This window comes from Dermacentor andersoni, chromosome 7, assembly GCF_023375885.2.
Source record: "Dermacentor andersoni chromosome 7, qqDerAnde1_hic_scaffold, whole genome shotgun sequence".
Classification (NCBI taxonomy): Eukaryota; Metazoa; Arthropoda; class Arachnida; order Ixodida; family Ixodidae; genus Dermacentor; species Dermacentor andersoni.
The window spans coordinates 7,280,673-7,295,586 of record NC_092820.1 but is presented as its reverse complement, the minus strand read 5'-3'; positions in this window follow the sequence as shown (position 1 = coordinate 7,295,586).

Sequence of the window (14,914 nt, the reverse complement as noted above, 5' to 3'; positions counted from 1 at the left end):
TTAACTGCCTTAGTACCTCAACTGACACAGTTCCCTCATCGAACACAGTCAAGGCCAGCAGATAGTCTGGTGAGTCTGCTTCTGGTGGCTTCGTCTCAGACGTCCGTTGTAGCAGTCTACTAAGCGCGTCAGCGTTGAGCAGTTGTTTACCAGGAGAGTATTAAAGCTGATAGCGGAATCCGCCTAAGTGCAGCCCCCAGCGCTGTATTCTGGCGGCTGCCAATGCTGGAGTTGGTCGATCCGCCTTCAGCAGGGCCACGAGGGGCTGCTGATCGATGACCAATATGAATTCTCGGCCTACGAGGTAATCACGGAATTTGGACACTCCAAACACATGAGCAAGGGCTTCGCTCTCAAGCTGGGAATAATTTTACTCAGCCCTTGTTAGCGTTCTAGAACGGAACCCGACAGATTTGTTCATCTTTCCGAATGTATGGAAAAGCAATGCCCCTATTCCGTCCTCTAAAGCGTCACACTCTACCTTGAGGCGTCTCTCAGAATCATAGTGATCCAGCACAGCCGCTTCCCGAAGGCATTTGCTTTTTTTTTTCCTTCACGAAAAGCTGCTTCTTGCGCATGCCCCCAGAACCAACGTGTGCTGTTCTTTGATATTAAACTTATACAGCGGTGCAAGTACGGAAGGCATGTTGGGCGCGAATTTCGAATAAAATGTAATCATGCCCAGAAAGGACCGCAACTTCTGAACATTTTGTGGGTTGGGGCCTCGCGTGATTGCTTAAACATGCTCCTCTATTTGATGCAGACCTTCCCGATCAATTTTATGACCCAGATACGTCACTGCCTCTTAGCGAAAGATGCATTTCTCAAGTCTGAGCTTCACTCCATGCTCACGAAAACGCTGCAGTACTTGTCGTAACCTGTCGGTGCTACCAAGTTTTTCTGATACCAAAACGTCGTCAAGGTAAGCCTGAACACCTGTCAGGTCCTGCGGAACTGTTTCTATTTTCCGCTGGAAGATGGCAGGAAGTGAAACTATGCCGAACGGCAGTCGGTTGTAGCAAAACAAACCACGGTGTGTATTGATTACGCACATTTTCCTTGTGTCCTCATCGAGGGGGACTTGGTTATACGCGTCTCTTAAATCCAGCGTGCTGAAGCAGTCCCCACCATTAAGGGCATGCGAAAATATCATCAATAGCTGGCAACGGGTACTGCTCCAGCTCACAGACGGGATTCAAGGTCACCTTAAAGTCAACACAGATTCTAACCACGCAGTTTTCCTTCATTACAGGCACAATGGGAGTAGTCCACTCAGCGTGCGTTACAGGTCATAGTACTCCAAGCGTTACGAGCCTATCAATCTCGTTCGAAACTTTGTCGCGTAAAGCAAATGGAAGGGAACGGGCCGTACAAAATTTCGGCATGGCGCCTTCCTTGAGCTTCAGATGGACCGGGTGTGCGTCGATTTGACCCAGCTCGGGTTGAAGACGTCTTTGAACTCTGAAAGGATGGCATGAATGGCGGGGGTATGGCTGCTTCCTGGACCAGAGCTTTGTTGCACTAATACGTTCAACACCGAGGATCCTGCGTCTTTGAACTTGTAAATCAAATCTCGCCCGTGTTGGCTCGGACCTGAACAGTTCAGGACCATCAAGGAACTCTTGACCTCCTTGTCGGTGTAGGACACTGACATACTCAATTTCCCTAACACTGAAAGTCCTCCACGATAACAGGACAGTTTAATGCATGCGGGTTCTAATTGCGGCCTCTGTTCACGGTATTTCTCGGTTCCGCTCGCAAGGCAGTCTGATTGCGACTGATGTCACTTTACAGCACGCGATCTGATTATGAGGCACACCTTAGTGGGGGACTCCGGAAATTTCGACTACCTGGGGTGCTTTAACGTGCACCTAAATCTAAGTACACGGATGTTTTCGCATTTCGCTGCCATCGAAATGCGGCCGCCGTGGCCGGGATTCGATCCCGCGGCCTCGTGCTTAGCAGCCCAACACCATAGTCACTAAGCAACCACGGCGGGTGATCAAGCACACATCGTGCCATGACAGAAAAGAAACTGTGTGTGCTAGAAAAAGAAGTTCCGGGAGGCCTTCAATGGTACGGTGGTGTCTACTCGCTATGTGCACGTGACGTCATGGTCTCAGGCACGCTCAACCTGCAATTCGCCATTAGAAAAAAGAAGTGCACGTCCAGTGCCATAACGTAAAATATGCAAGTGCCACAAATCTAAACGGTCCCTTTATGGATGATGATTGATCTACATATTAGACGTCGCCGGCCTTTCCCACTGACATTTATCAACTATTACTTTGCTGTGTTACTTCATAAAGAAAAGTGCACAATAACTTCTGCTGCCTACGCATTACAACGAAACCACCTAAATCGCACCAGCGCGATGTTGCGATCTCGGAGGCCATAGGCACCTATGACAACGCGCATGGATTGCATTAAGTAGCACGAAGCTGCAACTCTTGTCGCTTCGTTCTTCACTCGTCTCAATGACAATTTTCCCTTTCACGAAGCTTCATCCACCCTGTGTATTTCCACATAACTACTTTGCCATAATTCTTAGGCGGCAGAAGTCTCATTACAGCCACAGCAAGAAAAATAACGTGACAAAAAAAATCCCCGCCCAAGCCCTCTGTAGAGATGGTTATAACCACCGATGCTGAAACGTACCGTTCCGGTGTTTATCACTGGGTTAATCCCGGTGTTTCAATAAAGGACGGCTTCGTAGGCTGCGGAACCCTGGGTACGCAGTTGCTGCGTATGCTCGGCTGCACGGGCCTGCTCTAGTGCACGGGCTGCAGCATCGGCATGGCGTAGACTAGCTCTTCCCGGTTCTGCTCGCGGTTTTGCTGATCAAAAGCTGCCTACTCCTAGGGAATATGTATGACGCACGGCCTACTCATTTCGGAGCCGCAGAGAAACCGCTGCGTGCGCGTTCGGCTGTGATGGACAGCGACGACGTCACTCTTGGCGCAGCCAATCGTGCCCCTCTCCTTTATTCTGGCACATGCGCACTGGATTGCGCCGGAGGAGTTTTCGGCGTACAGGTGACAGATGACCGACGGATGAAAGAATCGGCTAGCCATATATAGCCTCGCTGTACGAAAACTGGACAGGCGCTCACTACCAACATTTGCGTTTACTTTTTCCGGCATTACTGTCTACGCATACCAGGAGAGCTGTACAAAACACGTGCATTCTCGCTAAGATATTACGCAAAATGTTAACAGACCACCCCAAGAAATTTGGGAAAGTTGTCAACCCAGGTAACACACGCACTATAACTCTTGTTAATGATATGGGGGATATCATGCCTGAAGCTGAGTGCGCACTCATATTTAACAACACATTTCCCTCATTATTTTCGAATGATAATAACTTTCCATTGTCTAATGTCCCCTGTAACATAGCTTCTAGCATGCTGAGCGTGGTGTTTTATCCTGATGATGTTTTGCGCATAACTGAAAACCTTAAACTTTCATCTTAAACTCTTATAGATGGCATAAACTCTAAACTTCTAAAAAATACAAAATATATTTCTTCATCAATATTGAGTCGCATATTCTCCCAGTCATTTTGTACAGGTTCCATGCCTCACGACTGGAAGGTTGGTAAGGTCGTCCCCATCCACAAGCCTGGTAGTAAGAACACACCGCTGAATTATCGACCCATTTCTGTAACTAGCCTTCCATGCAAAGTCACGGAACAGGTCATTTACTCCCTGATCATATATATAACTGTATAACTTCTTGTGTATTTTTCTTTCATTTTCTTTCATCAGTTCTCTTTAAAAGTGTTCACTTGTGTTTACCGTTGTATACTCCGATGTATTTTCTGTACCTTTTCTTAACCCACTCCTGCTATAGCGAAAACAGCGCTACAGTATGTATAAATAAATAAATAAATAAATAAATAAATAAATAAATAAATAAAATCATGAATAATTTGGACGCCAATCGATTTTTTCATTCGGCACAGCATGGGTTCCGTAAGGGTTTCTCTACCAAAACGCAACTAGCTTTGTTTCTGCACGACCTTGCATGTAAACCTTGACTCTAACCAAGAAACTGACGCTATTTTTCTCGGCTATGAAAAGGTCTTTGACAAAGTTTCTCACCGCCACTTACTACTAAAGCTTTCTTCCTTGAAATTACAGAGAGAAGTTGTAAAATGGCTGGAAGCATTCCTTACTGATCGCTACCTATTCGTTTCTGCAAATGACAAATCGTTCAGTCTTCTCCCTGTAACTTCTGATGTCCCTCAGGAATCATTTGTCGCTCCTCTTTTTTTTATTAATATTAATCATTCACCCGAACACGTATCTTGCAAGATACGAATTTCCGCCGACGACTGCTTGATCCAGTTTCTAATGCTACTGACTAAAACACCTTACAACAAAATCTTAACAATATGCAGTATTGGAGTGAACATTGGCTGATGACTCAATCCGAACAAATGGAAACATATATCTTTTACCCACCACCTTAACACCTTCCTGTCCTCTTATACAATAGTAAACGTTCCCATACAATCAGTAGAATCTTTTGAGTAGTTTGTCGTCACACTTTCTCATGATCTCAGTCGTGGTACGCATATTTCCAACATACTTTCAGTTCAGCTCAGTTTTATTTCCTTAAAGACCCCTTTGCAAGGGATATTACAAAAGGGGTGGGTACAGTTGATAATGCAAACATAAACACCGGTATACAGAAATATTGGTACAGGAAAGCTACATTTTCGCAAGTGCATAAAAACAGAAAGAATAGCGCGTGAAAAAGCAGGTTATTGATTAGCCAACAAAGACACATCTTCGAAAAGCGATGTCGGGCAAGTGATGTGAGCTCCTCATCTGTACCTTCCGCTGGACTGCTGCGCGTGACAACATCCATGCCAACCATGCAGCCGAAGTGTGCAACCAATAGCTCGAATATCCAAGATGCAACACCGAAGGACAGTCCACTTCGTGATGTGAATGTGAACCTATCCGCAATCGTGCCGATGGACAATGGTGACCCTATGGACGTTCAACCCTCTGGCGGTTCGACGAATGCAGCCAAGCGACGTACCCCTATCAACGTGCTTGAACAAGACGCCATCGCATCGGAGCAACCGGCAAAAAAGGTAAAGGCCACCCCAGACAATTCCTCCACGGCCTCCCCTACGCCCGCTCCCTCTCAGTCTTGCCCAACGCCCACCCCTTCTCAATCCTATCGAGTTCATATACGCCCCCTTTCATGCTACGACATAACTTCAGTAGGCACAAAATATATCCAAAGGGTCATCGACCAATATCTTGAAACCACTGAATACAAAGTGTTTGCAGCATATAAATGTACCAACTCGATCACTGTGCACTTGGCATCTCTCAGTGATGTGCAGAAAATGTGCACTTTAACATCTATCCCGCTGTCAGATCACCACCTACCTGTGCAGTGCTACTTTGCATCGGGCCCAAATATACAGAGGTGTATTGTCTATGGCATTGACCCGGCAGACACCCCTGAGATAATATGTCGTGAATTGACCTCCACGACACACAGGGTACTCGCACCTAGATTCATTGGCAAAAGCCGTACATGCTTAGTGACGGTACAGGGCCCTCAATGTATTCCAGAACGGTTTTATTACTATGGTTGCATATTGCGACCTAAACCCTACCTCCCTCGGGCAATATTCTGCTACCGCTGCTTTCAACGTGGACACATGCAGGTATTTTGCCCACAGCGTACTATGGATCCAGAAAAGCTCACACCAGAAGGCCAACCAAGATATCGATGTGGCTTATGTAAATCTGATGAGCACGATATGACAAGCATAAATTGTCCGACTAAACAGAAGGCCACAGTACGGATACGAAAGGCTATACCAAAAACGACTATAGTAACAAGACACAATCGTTATGAGGTTCTTGCAGAAGAGCCAGAGACGCTCTTGGCAGAAGACGCAAAATCACCAGAAACACAACTGTATTCTTCTGTTCTTAAACGTGGCAAGCAGTCCCAGACAAAGAAACAGAAATTACCGGAACCTCTGTATCAGTCTGATGATGACCATGATGACATTGACGCTCGGATATACGCACTGGCCAGAGAGATTGAGCGACTACGCAAACATAAAGAATTGGTAATTCTGCGTCGTCAGAAAACAGGACCAACACGTGACGCATCAACCACTGCGAATGCCACCGTTACGCCTGGATCCCGTCCGGCACAACAGGTCAACCAAGCTGTTTGGACAGCAGTTTTAGATCTACTTGCTCAACTAACGTTGCCGATTCAGAATTGCCTGCATCATGGCTAATCGTCTGCAGCAGCTGTCACAGGATGGAATTCTACAGTGGAATTGTCGGGGCCTAAGCTCCAAGTTAGGATAAATAAAAACCAAGCTTCAATACAATAAGCTACATGTATGGGCACTACTTATTCAAGAGCATAATAAGCTATGCTCCCTGTCCAATTTTAATGGGTATCATAACCCATCTATTAGAGATAGACGTGCTACTACAATGGCTTCAGCTCCGGGAAAAGCTGCAGTCTATAAATCATCGCATATTGCTCACACAGTGACTGATCTGGAGCCATGGTGTAGTGGTAATCAGGAAGCTGTCGGGGTCCTGACACGACCAGTGAAGACTCCTGTCATTCTAGTGTCATTCTACGCCAGACCACAGCGCACACGTTTGAACTTGGGGTGGATAGCCCATCTCCGGTCTACGTACCCGGGAATTCCTATTCTCGTGGGTGGAGACTTCAATGCCCCGCACACAGAATGGGGGTACAAGTACAACTCCCGAAGAGGATACCAAGTTAAAAACATCATGAGCGATGCCACTTTTGCACTGTTGAACCATCACGCTGTGGCTACCGGTGCTGTACCCGCAGTATCTAGAACAGACGCTCCAGACCTCACGTGGTGGTTGGGTCCTGGAATGCCGCAGTGGCGGGTGGAACCAGATACATGGGGCAGTGATTTTATGCCAATAATGATTGGTTTGCACAGAACGTGCATAAAGAAAATTCGACGACGAGTAACAGTCACGCATTGGGATAAGTTTCGGGAATTATCGATTGATAAAGTACCCTCAGAGCCTTCAGAAATTCTTCCCACTTTGCAAGAACTGCTACGGAGGAACACCACTGTAACCACAGTTGACGAGCAACAACCTCAACCGGACCTCGCCCTTTTGAAACTTTGGGCAAAGCGACGTCAGGCAGAAGTGTATGCGTCGAGGAATCTCGATGCACCAGGTAGCCGTGCACGTGCTAACCATATAGCGGCGAAGGCGCGTCGGCACGAAAAGCAACTTTCTCGACGACGATGGTATGAGTGGTGCGAGAATCTTGGATCGGGCATTTGAAACAGAGCGCTTTGGCGTACTTTCCGATCAATGTAACGCGGTCATAAGCAACCTGACCCTGCAGCGAGCGTTACGTTAGCGATGCAGAGTTCGCCACATCAATTTGCAGAACACGCTGCTAGAGCGTTTTTCCCGAAATACGATCACGCGTCACCTATAAACTGCCCCGAAATTCATGAATCTGACACAACTTCCAAATCCGAAATATCCAGCCCTTTCAGCATGGCCGAACTAATAGCGGCGATTGAAACTTCGAAGCAACGAACAACACCTGGTCCCGATGGTATTCCTTATGAGGTTTTCAAGAACATGGAAGGAGCAGCTCTCAACGCACATCTTCAGGCTATTAACAAAGTATGGGAGACTGGAAACGTTCCACCTGATTGGAAGCATTCAATTGTTGTCGCGATTCCGAAACCAGGAAACTCTCCAAATAGCCTGCAGTCTTTACGTCCAATTTCACTAACCTCAACTGTCTGCAAGCTCGCTGAAAAGATGCTGGCCACACATGTTTCCTGGTGGCTTGAACGCCACGACAAATATCATCCTGCTCAAATTGGATTCCGTTCTTACTTGGGAAGTGAAGACGGACTTTCTATCTTATCAGACGATGTTTTACAAGTTTCACCACACAGTCACGCTGTGCGCACGGTAGTAGCAACAGACATAACGAAAGCTTATGACAATATAGACCATGAAATCATTATAGCCACCCTCATCGACCTGGGACTTCCACCGCGGGTGATAAGATTCATCTACTCATTCCTTCAGAATCGCACATTTGCGATTAGAGTAGATGGAAGGCAAGAAAGATAATTCACATCGAACAGAGGAGTCCCACAAGGTTCGGTTTTGGCTCCTCTTCTCTTCAACGTTGCTCTAATACCTCTAGCCTGGCAACTGCATCGGATTCCAGACGTGAGGTTCTTAATCTATGCGGATGACGTCACTTTGTGGTCCGTGCATGAAGATATATCTAGACAAACTCAACAGCTTCAAGAAGCCCTTGATGTTCTGAACAACTACGCTCAGAAAGCAGGGTTGGACATTTCCGCCCAAAAATCAAGCTATGTTGTGGTGGCCAACAAGAAAGGACGCACAAGAATCACGCAGCACCCCTTTACATTTAGACTCGGCGCAGTGACAATCCCTGAGGCTTCTGAGGTCCGCATACTGGGTCTCGATATTCACCACTCCGGCAGTGGTGCAAACTGGCTCCGTAAAACCAGACAGAGTTCGACAAAAACCCTTCACCTTATTCGTCGCATTGCAGCAAAAGCAGCTGGTGCTCGTACTGACGTAGCTCGACGGTTGGTGCGTGCAGTCTTGCAGCCACGAATTTTATATCAGGCACAATTTCAACGGCTGACTTTGGCACAGCTGGTCCAGTTGGAGACGATTAATCACGATGCTATGCGCACAATCACAGCACTGCCCCACATCACACCGATACCAACCTTACAGGAATATGCCCAGCTCAACACAACTGCAGAGCTAATTTTGCAACGTGAAAAAGAACGTGAAATAAAAAAGCAACTTGTTCCGGCTGTCGCTGCGTTGCATGCTCATTTTCACCGCGGCTCTCGGATTGACAATCAGCCCTATCCAATGCCTCCCTGGGAATTCACCAGCATCACAACTAATAAGCCAACGAAGTTACGACGCAGCGATACAACAGGTATTATTGACAAACACAACATCGTCGATGCATCATGCGCTAACATCTGCAAAGTCTATACGGATGCTGCCATTCTCCCAAACGGCGGAAGGACATCATTCCTGAGTACTACGCATAATTTCATCAGCGGCCACCAGCGCTATTTATCTATGGAAGCCAGCGCTCTAGTAGTGGAACTTCAAGCCATCCACGACGCTGTGCAAGATACGACATCTAAGCTGCCTACCATCAAGCAACTAGATATCTTCACTGATTCTTTAGCGGCTATTCAGGAACTCAAGAAGGTTGATAAGGCGATGGAAATCTGTGAGACAATACACACTATGAATAGTAAAACAGCTACTTGCGTCAAGGTACACTGGATTCAAGGCCATTCAGCGAACCCTCACAACATTGCTGCTGACCAGCAGGCACACTGCCCTCCTAATCCTGATCCTCCACCTATTCCCCTCCCACCCCAACCCCGTAACTCGCTGCGAGCCCGTAAAAATGTTCTCCGGCAGGACACACGCGCTCTTATCCCACCGTGTGTCTGCTCCCTCCCCCTTCACCTTACTAGGGCGGAGGAAGTTGTGCTTAGGAGGCTTCGGGCCGGGGTGCCCTTTACACCGGTTGTTGTCTCAAGGTGGAACTGGTCGCATTTACCACTGGGTGCTACGTGTCCATACTGCTCCGTTTCTGTGGTGGAAGCAGATGCATACCACCTAATATGGACATGTACGGGTTTACAATCGGAACGCTCGCGTCTCCTACTGCAAGCCGGCCTCCGTTAGAGTGGCAACCAGCTATGACCGCTGGATACATGACAACAGATTCCACAAAACACTGCTTCAATTCGTACACAACACAGGCCTCACAGCACACATGTAATACACATATACGCTCCAAGAATTATGCCTTAAGGGCAAACCTTTACCGCAATAAAAAAAAGTGATTGCAGCGACCTGGTGGGGAAGGGCGTTCCAATCTGATGCTGTGCGGGGAAAAAAAGACAAGGAAGAAGTAGTTGTGTGGGAGCGTGGGCATAAGACTTGTAATGGGTGCCCAGTTCGGAGCGATATGCGTGCGGGTGGTGCGATATATCGCTCCTGAAATAAGGAACTGTAAAAGAACTTATGAAGGAGGCAAATGCTAGCAGTAGCGCGGCAACGTGCAAGGGGTGGTAGATCAGATTTTGCACTTAAGGATGATGCGCTTACGTCATATGAGTAGGATGAATGGATGTATCTGACGACGTGGTTTTGAAAGGACTCGAGCTCGTTAACTGGATAGACTTGATATGGATTCCAGATTGGTGATGCGTATTCAACTTTCGGTCTGATAAGGGATTTAAAACTAGGAGTTTTACTTCTGCGGGGCGTCACGCAAGTGTCATCTCAAGAAGCCAAAACTTCGGTTAGCTGATGAAACTATATTGGAAATATGCGTACCCCAACTGAGATCACGAGAAAGTGTGACGCCCAAGTACTTAAATGATTCTAAGGGAACGTTCACTATTGTATAAGAGGACAGGAAAGGGTCACGGCGACGGGTAAAAGATATATGTTTACATTTGTTGGGATTAAGAGTCATCAGCCAATCTTCACTCCAAGGCGGCACGTTTTTAAGACTTTGTTGTAAGGTGTTTTCGTCAGTAGCACTAGAACCGTGATGGTAAATCACGCAGTCATCGGCGAAAATTCGTATCGTACAGCATACGTGTTGGGGTAAATCATTATTATAAATTAAAAAGAGAAGAGGACCGAGAACTAATCCCTGAGGGACTCCAGAAGTTACAGGGAGAAGAGTGCATGATTTGTCATTTACAGAAATGAATTGGTAGCGATCAGTCAGGAGTGCTTCGAGCTATTTGAGTACGTCACTATGTAATTTCAAGGAAGAAAGCTTTAGTAGTAAGTGGCGGTGAGAAACTTTGTCAAAGGCCTTTTCATAGTCCAGAAAAATAGCGTCAGGTTGTTGGTTAGAGTCAAGGTTTATATGCAAGTCGTTCAGAAACAGAGCTAGCTGCGTTTCGGTGGAGAAACCCTTACGGAACCCATGCTGTGCCGAATGAAAACATTTATTCGTGTCCACATGATTCATGATCAGGAAGTAGATGACGTGTTCCATGATTTTGAACGGAAGGCTAGTTAGAGAGATGGGTCGATAATTTAGCGGTGTGTTCTTATTACCAGACTTGTAGATGGGAACGACCTTATCCACCTTCCAGTCGTGAGGCATGGAACCTGTAGAAAGCGACTGCGAGAATATAAGACACAAAAATGATGAAGAAATATATTTTGTATTTTTAGCACTTTAGAGTTTATACCATCTATACCTGCGGAGGACGAAGGTTTAGGGTTTGCAATTAGGCGCAAAACACCATCAGGATAAAACACCACGCTCGGCATGCTAGAAGCTAAGTTGCAGAGGACATTAGACAATGGAACGTTATTATCATTAGAAAATACTGACGAAAATGCGTTGTTAAATATGAGTGCGCACTCAGTCTCAGGCATGATTTCACCCATATAATCAACAAGAGCTACAGTTCCGGACAACATTTATTTGGGCTAGATGGTGCATACCTGAATTTTGAACTTGAGTTGGCGTTGTTCCTTCCTAATTCAAGAGTTACAGTGCATGTGTTACTTGGGTTGATAACTTTCCAAAATTTCTTGGGGCTGTCTGTTAAGAGTTTAGGTTAGTCATTATTGAAAAAAGACCATTTGGCATTGCGGACAGCACGTAAGTATTCTCTCTCAGCGGCGTAATATTTATCCCATGAAGTTGGGCTTGGTTTCTGCTTGGAACTACGAAAAAGTCTTTTCCTATTTTCAAACCTCTTTAAATTGTTACTGAACCAGGGGTTCTGATGATTCGCGCGGAATGTTAGTTTCGGAATATACTTGTTTGCTAGTTCATTCATTTTATTTCTAAACAGTTCCCAGTTGTCTTGAACAGATCTTTCATTGCATGATGTTTCAAAGACTCCACAAAAAAGAGCACAGTTCATTTATAGCTTTGAAATTTGCATTTTCATACAGGTTGATCGTTTTGCTGGAAAGAACACGCGGTGCTGCGGCAAAGCCAAATGTGGCATGATTTACACTGTGGTCGCAGATAGGACGAAGGTAGGTAACCGACGATGTCTGTGGATGGTCAGTAAGTATAAGGTCCAAAATATTTCCGAAGTCGCGCTTTACGCGTGTCGGCTCTAAGATCAGTTTTGTTAAGTTAAAATTCAAACATATGTCGAAGAATTCCTTCGCCTCTGTGTTGTTTATTGTGAAAGATAGGTTGTTCCAATCAATAATGGAAAAGTTGAAATCACCGAACAGAAGTATATGAGCTTTAGGATGGCTTGCTCTAATCTGGCATAAAGTACTGTTAAGTTCTGGTGAGAAGTTTCGATTACTGGTAGGTGGCCTGTAGAACACACCTAGAAGGACATATCGAGGGGAAGAGGGAATAAGAAGCCATAGTATTTCTAAGGTGGAAGAAATAATATTTGGTGTACAGGATAATTCACGACTACAAGCAATCAAATTCAGAAGAACTTCACTTTGGCCTAGTTGGTGTTTACTGCCTATCATATTAACCGCAAATAAAGGCGGGGACAGAGGGAGAGAACAGGTAAGCAGCACAGGCGGTAACTTTCAACTGTTTTATTCACGGGCGCATTCAAAAGGGCGAAGGTTCGACGGAGTCCTAGAACAAGCAGCCGCCAGTGCGGGCAGCAGCACGTACGAAAGGGCAGCGGCGATCATCTGCATGGCGAAAACCAGTGGGTTAGACGACAGTGTCGTGGCGCAGCCACCGAGCCGACGGAGCGGTAGGCTGTACATTATAGTCGACGAGCTGGAGAGCGTCGATGTCGATGCAGGAGCCCAGGATGAATCGAACATCCATCGCTGTGCTGGCAGTACATAGGTAACCGGAAAGGCGCAGTCATGTGCGACGCCTCGCTCATCCGAAAACCGGTGGCAAAAGGGCGCATGCTCCGAGGGAGTCCTAGAACAAGCAGCCGCCAGTGCGGGCAGCAATACGTGCGAAAGGGCAGCGGCGATCATCTGCATGGCGAAAACCAGTGGGTTAGACGACAGTATCGTGGCGCAGCCACCGAGCCCACGGAGCGGTAGGCTGTACTTTATAGTCGACGAGCTGGAGAGCGCCGACGTCGATGCAGGAGCTCACGATGAATCCAACATCCATTGCTGTGCTCGCAGTACATAGGTAACAGGAAAGGCGCCGTCATGTGCGACGCCTCGCTGATCCGAACACCGGTGGCAAAAGGGCGCATGCTCCGAGGGAGTCCTAGAACAAGCAGCCGCCAGTGCGGGCAGCAGCACCTGCGAAAGGGCAGCGGCGATCATCTGCATGGCGAAAACCAGTGGGTTAGACGACAGTATCGTGGCGCAGCCACCGAGCCCACGCAGCAATAGGCTGTTTTTTATAGTCGACGAGCTGTAGAGCGTTGATGTCGATGCAGGAGCCCACGATGATTCGAACATCCATTGCTGTGCTGGCAGCACATAGGTAACCGGAAAGGCGCCGTCATGTGCGACGCCTCGCTGATCCGAAAACCGGTGGCAAAATGGCGCATCCTCCGGGGGAGTCCTAGAACAAACATCCGCCAGTGCGGGCAGCAGCACCTGCGAAATGCCAGCGGCAATCATCTGCATGGCGAAAACCAGTGGGTTAGACGACAGTATCGTGGCGCAGCCACCGAGCCCACGGGGCGGTACGCTGTCTTTTATTGTCGACGAGCTGGAGAGCGTCGATGTCGATGCAGGAGACCAGGATGAATCGAACATCCATTGCTGTGCTGGCAGTACATAGGTAACCGGAAAGGCGCAGTCATGTGCGACGCCTCGCTGATCCGAAAGCCGCTGGCAAAATGGCGCATGCTCCGGGGGAGTCCTAGAACAAGCAGCCACCAGTGCGGGCAGCAGCACCTGCGAAAGGGCAGCGGCGATCATCTGCATGGCGAGAACCAGTGGGTTAGAGGACAGTATCGTGGCGCAGCTACCGAGCCCACGGAGCGGTAGGCTGTACTCTATAGTCGACGAGCTAGAGAGCGTCGATGTCGATGCAGGAGCCCAGGATGAATCGAACATCCATTGCAGTGCTCGCAGTACATAGGTAACCGAAAAGGCGCAGTCATGTGCGACGCCTGGCTCATCCGAAAACCGGTGGCAGAAGGGCGCATGCTCCGAGGGAGTCCTAGAACAAGCAGCCGCCAGTGCGGGCAGCAGCACGTGTGAAAGTGCAGCGGCGATCATCTGCATGGCGAAAACCAGTGGGTTAGACGACAGTATCGTGGCGCAGCCACCGAGCCCACGGAGCGGTAGGCTGTACTTTATAGTCGACGAGCTGGAGAGCGTCGATGTCGATGCAGGAGCCCAGGATTAATCGAACATCCATTGCTGTGCTGGCAGTACATAGGTAACCGGAAAGGCGCAGTCATGTGCGAAGGCTCGCTGATCCCAAAACCGCTGGCAAAATGGCGCATGCTCCGGGGGAGTCCTAGAACAAGCAGCAGCCAGTGCGGGCAGCAGCACGTGCGAAAGGGCAGCGGCGATCATCTGCATGGCGAAAACCAGTGGGTTAGACGACAGTATCGTGGCGCAGCCACCGAGCCCACGCAGCAATAGGCTGTTTTTTATAGTCGACGAGCTGTAGAGCGTTGATGTCGATGCAGGAGCCCACGATGATTCGAACATCCATTGCTGTGCTGGCAGCACATAGGTAACCGGAAAGGCGCCGTCATGTGCGACGCCTCGCTGATCCGAAAACCGGTGGCAAAATGGCGCATCCTCCGGGGGAGTCCTAGAACAAACATCCGCCAGTGCGGGCAGCAGCACCTGCGAAATGCCAGCGGCAATCATCTGCATGGCGAAAACCAGTGG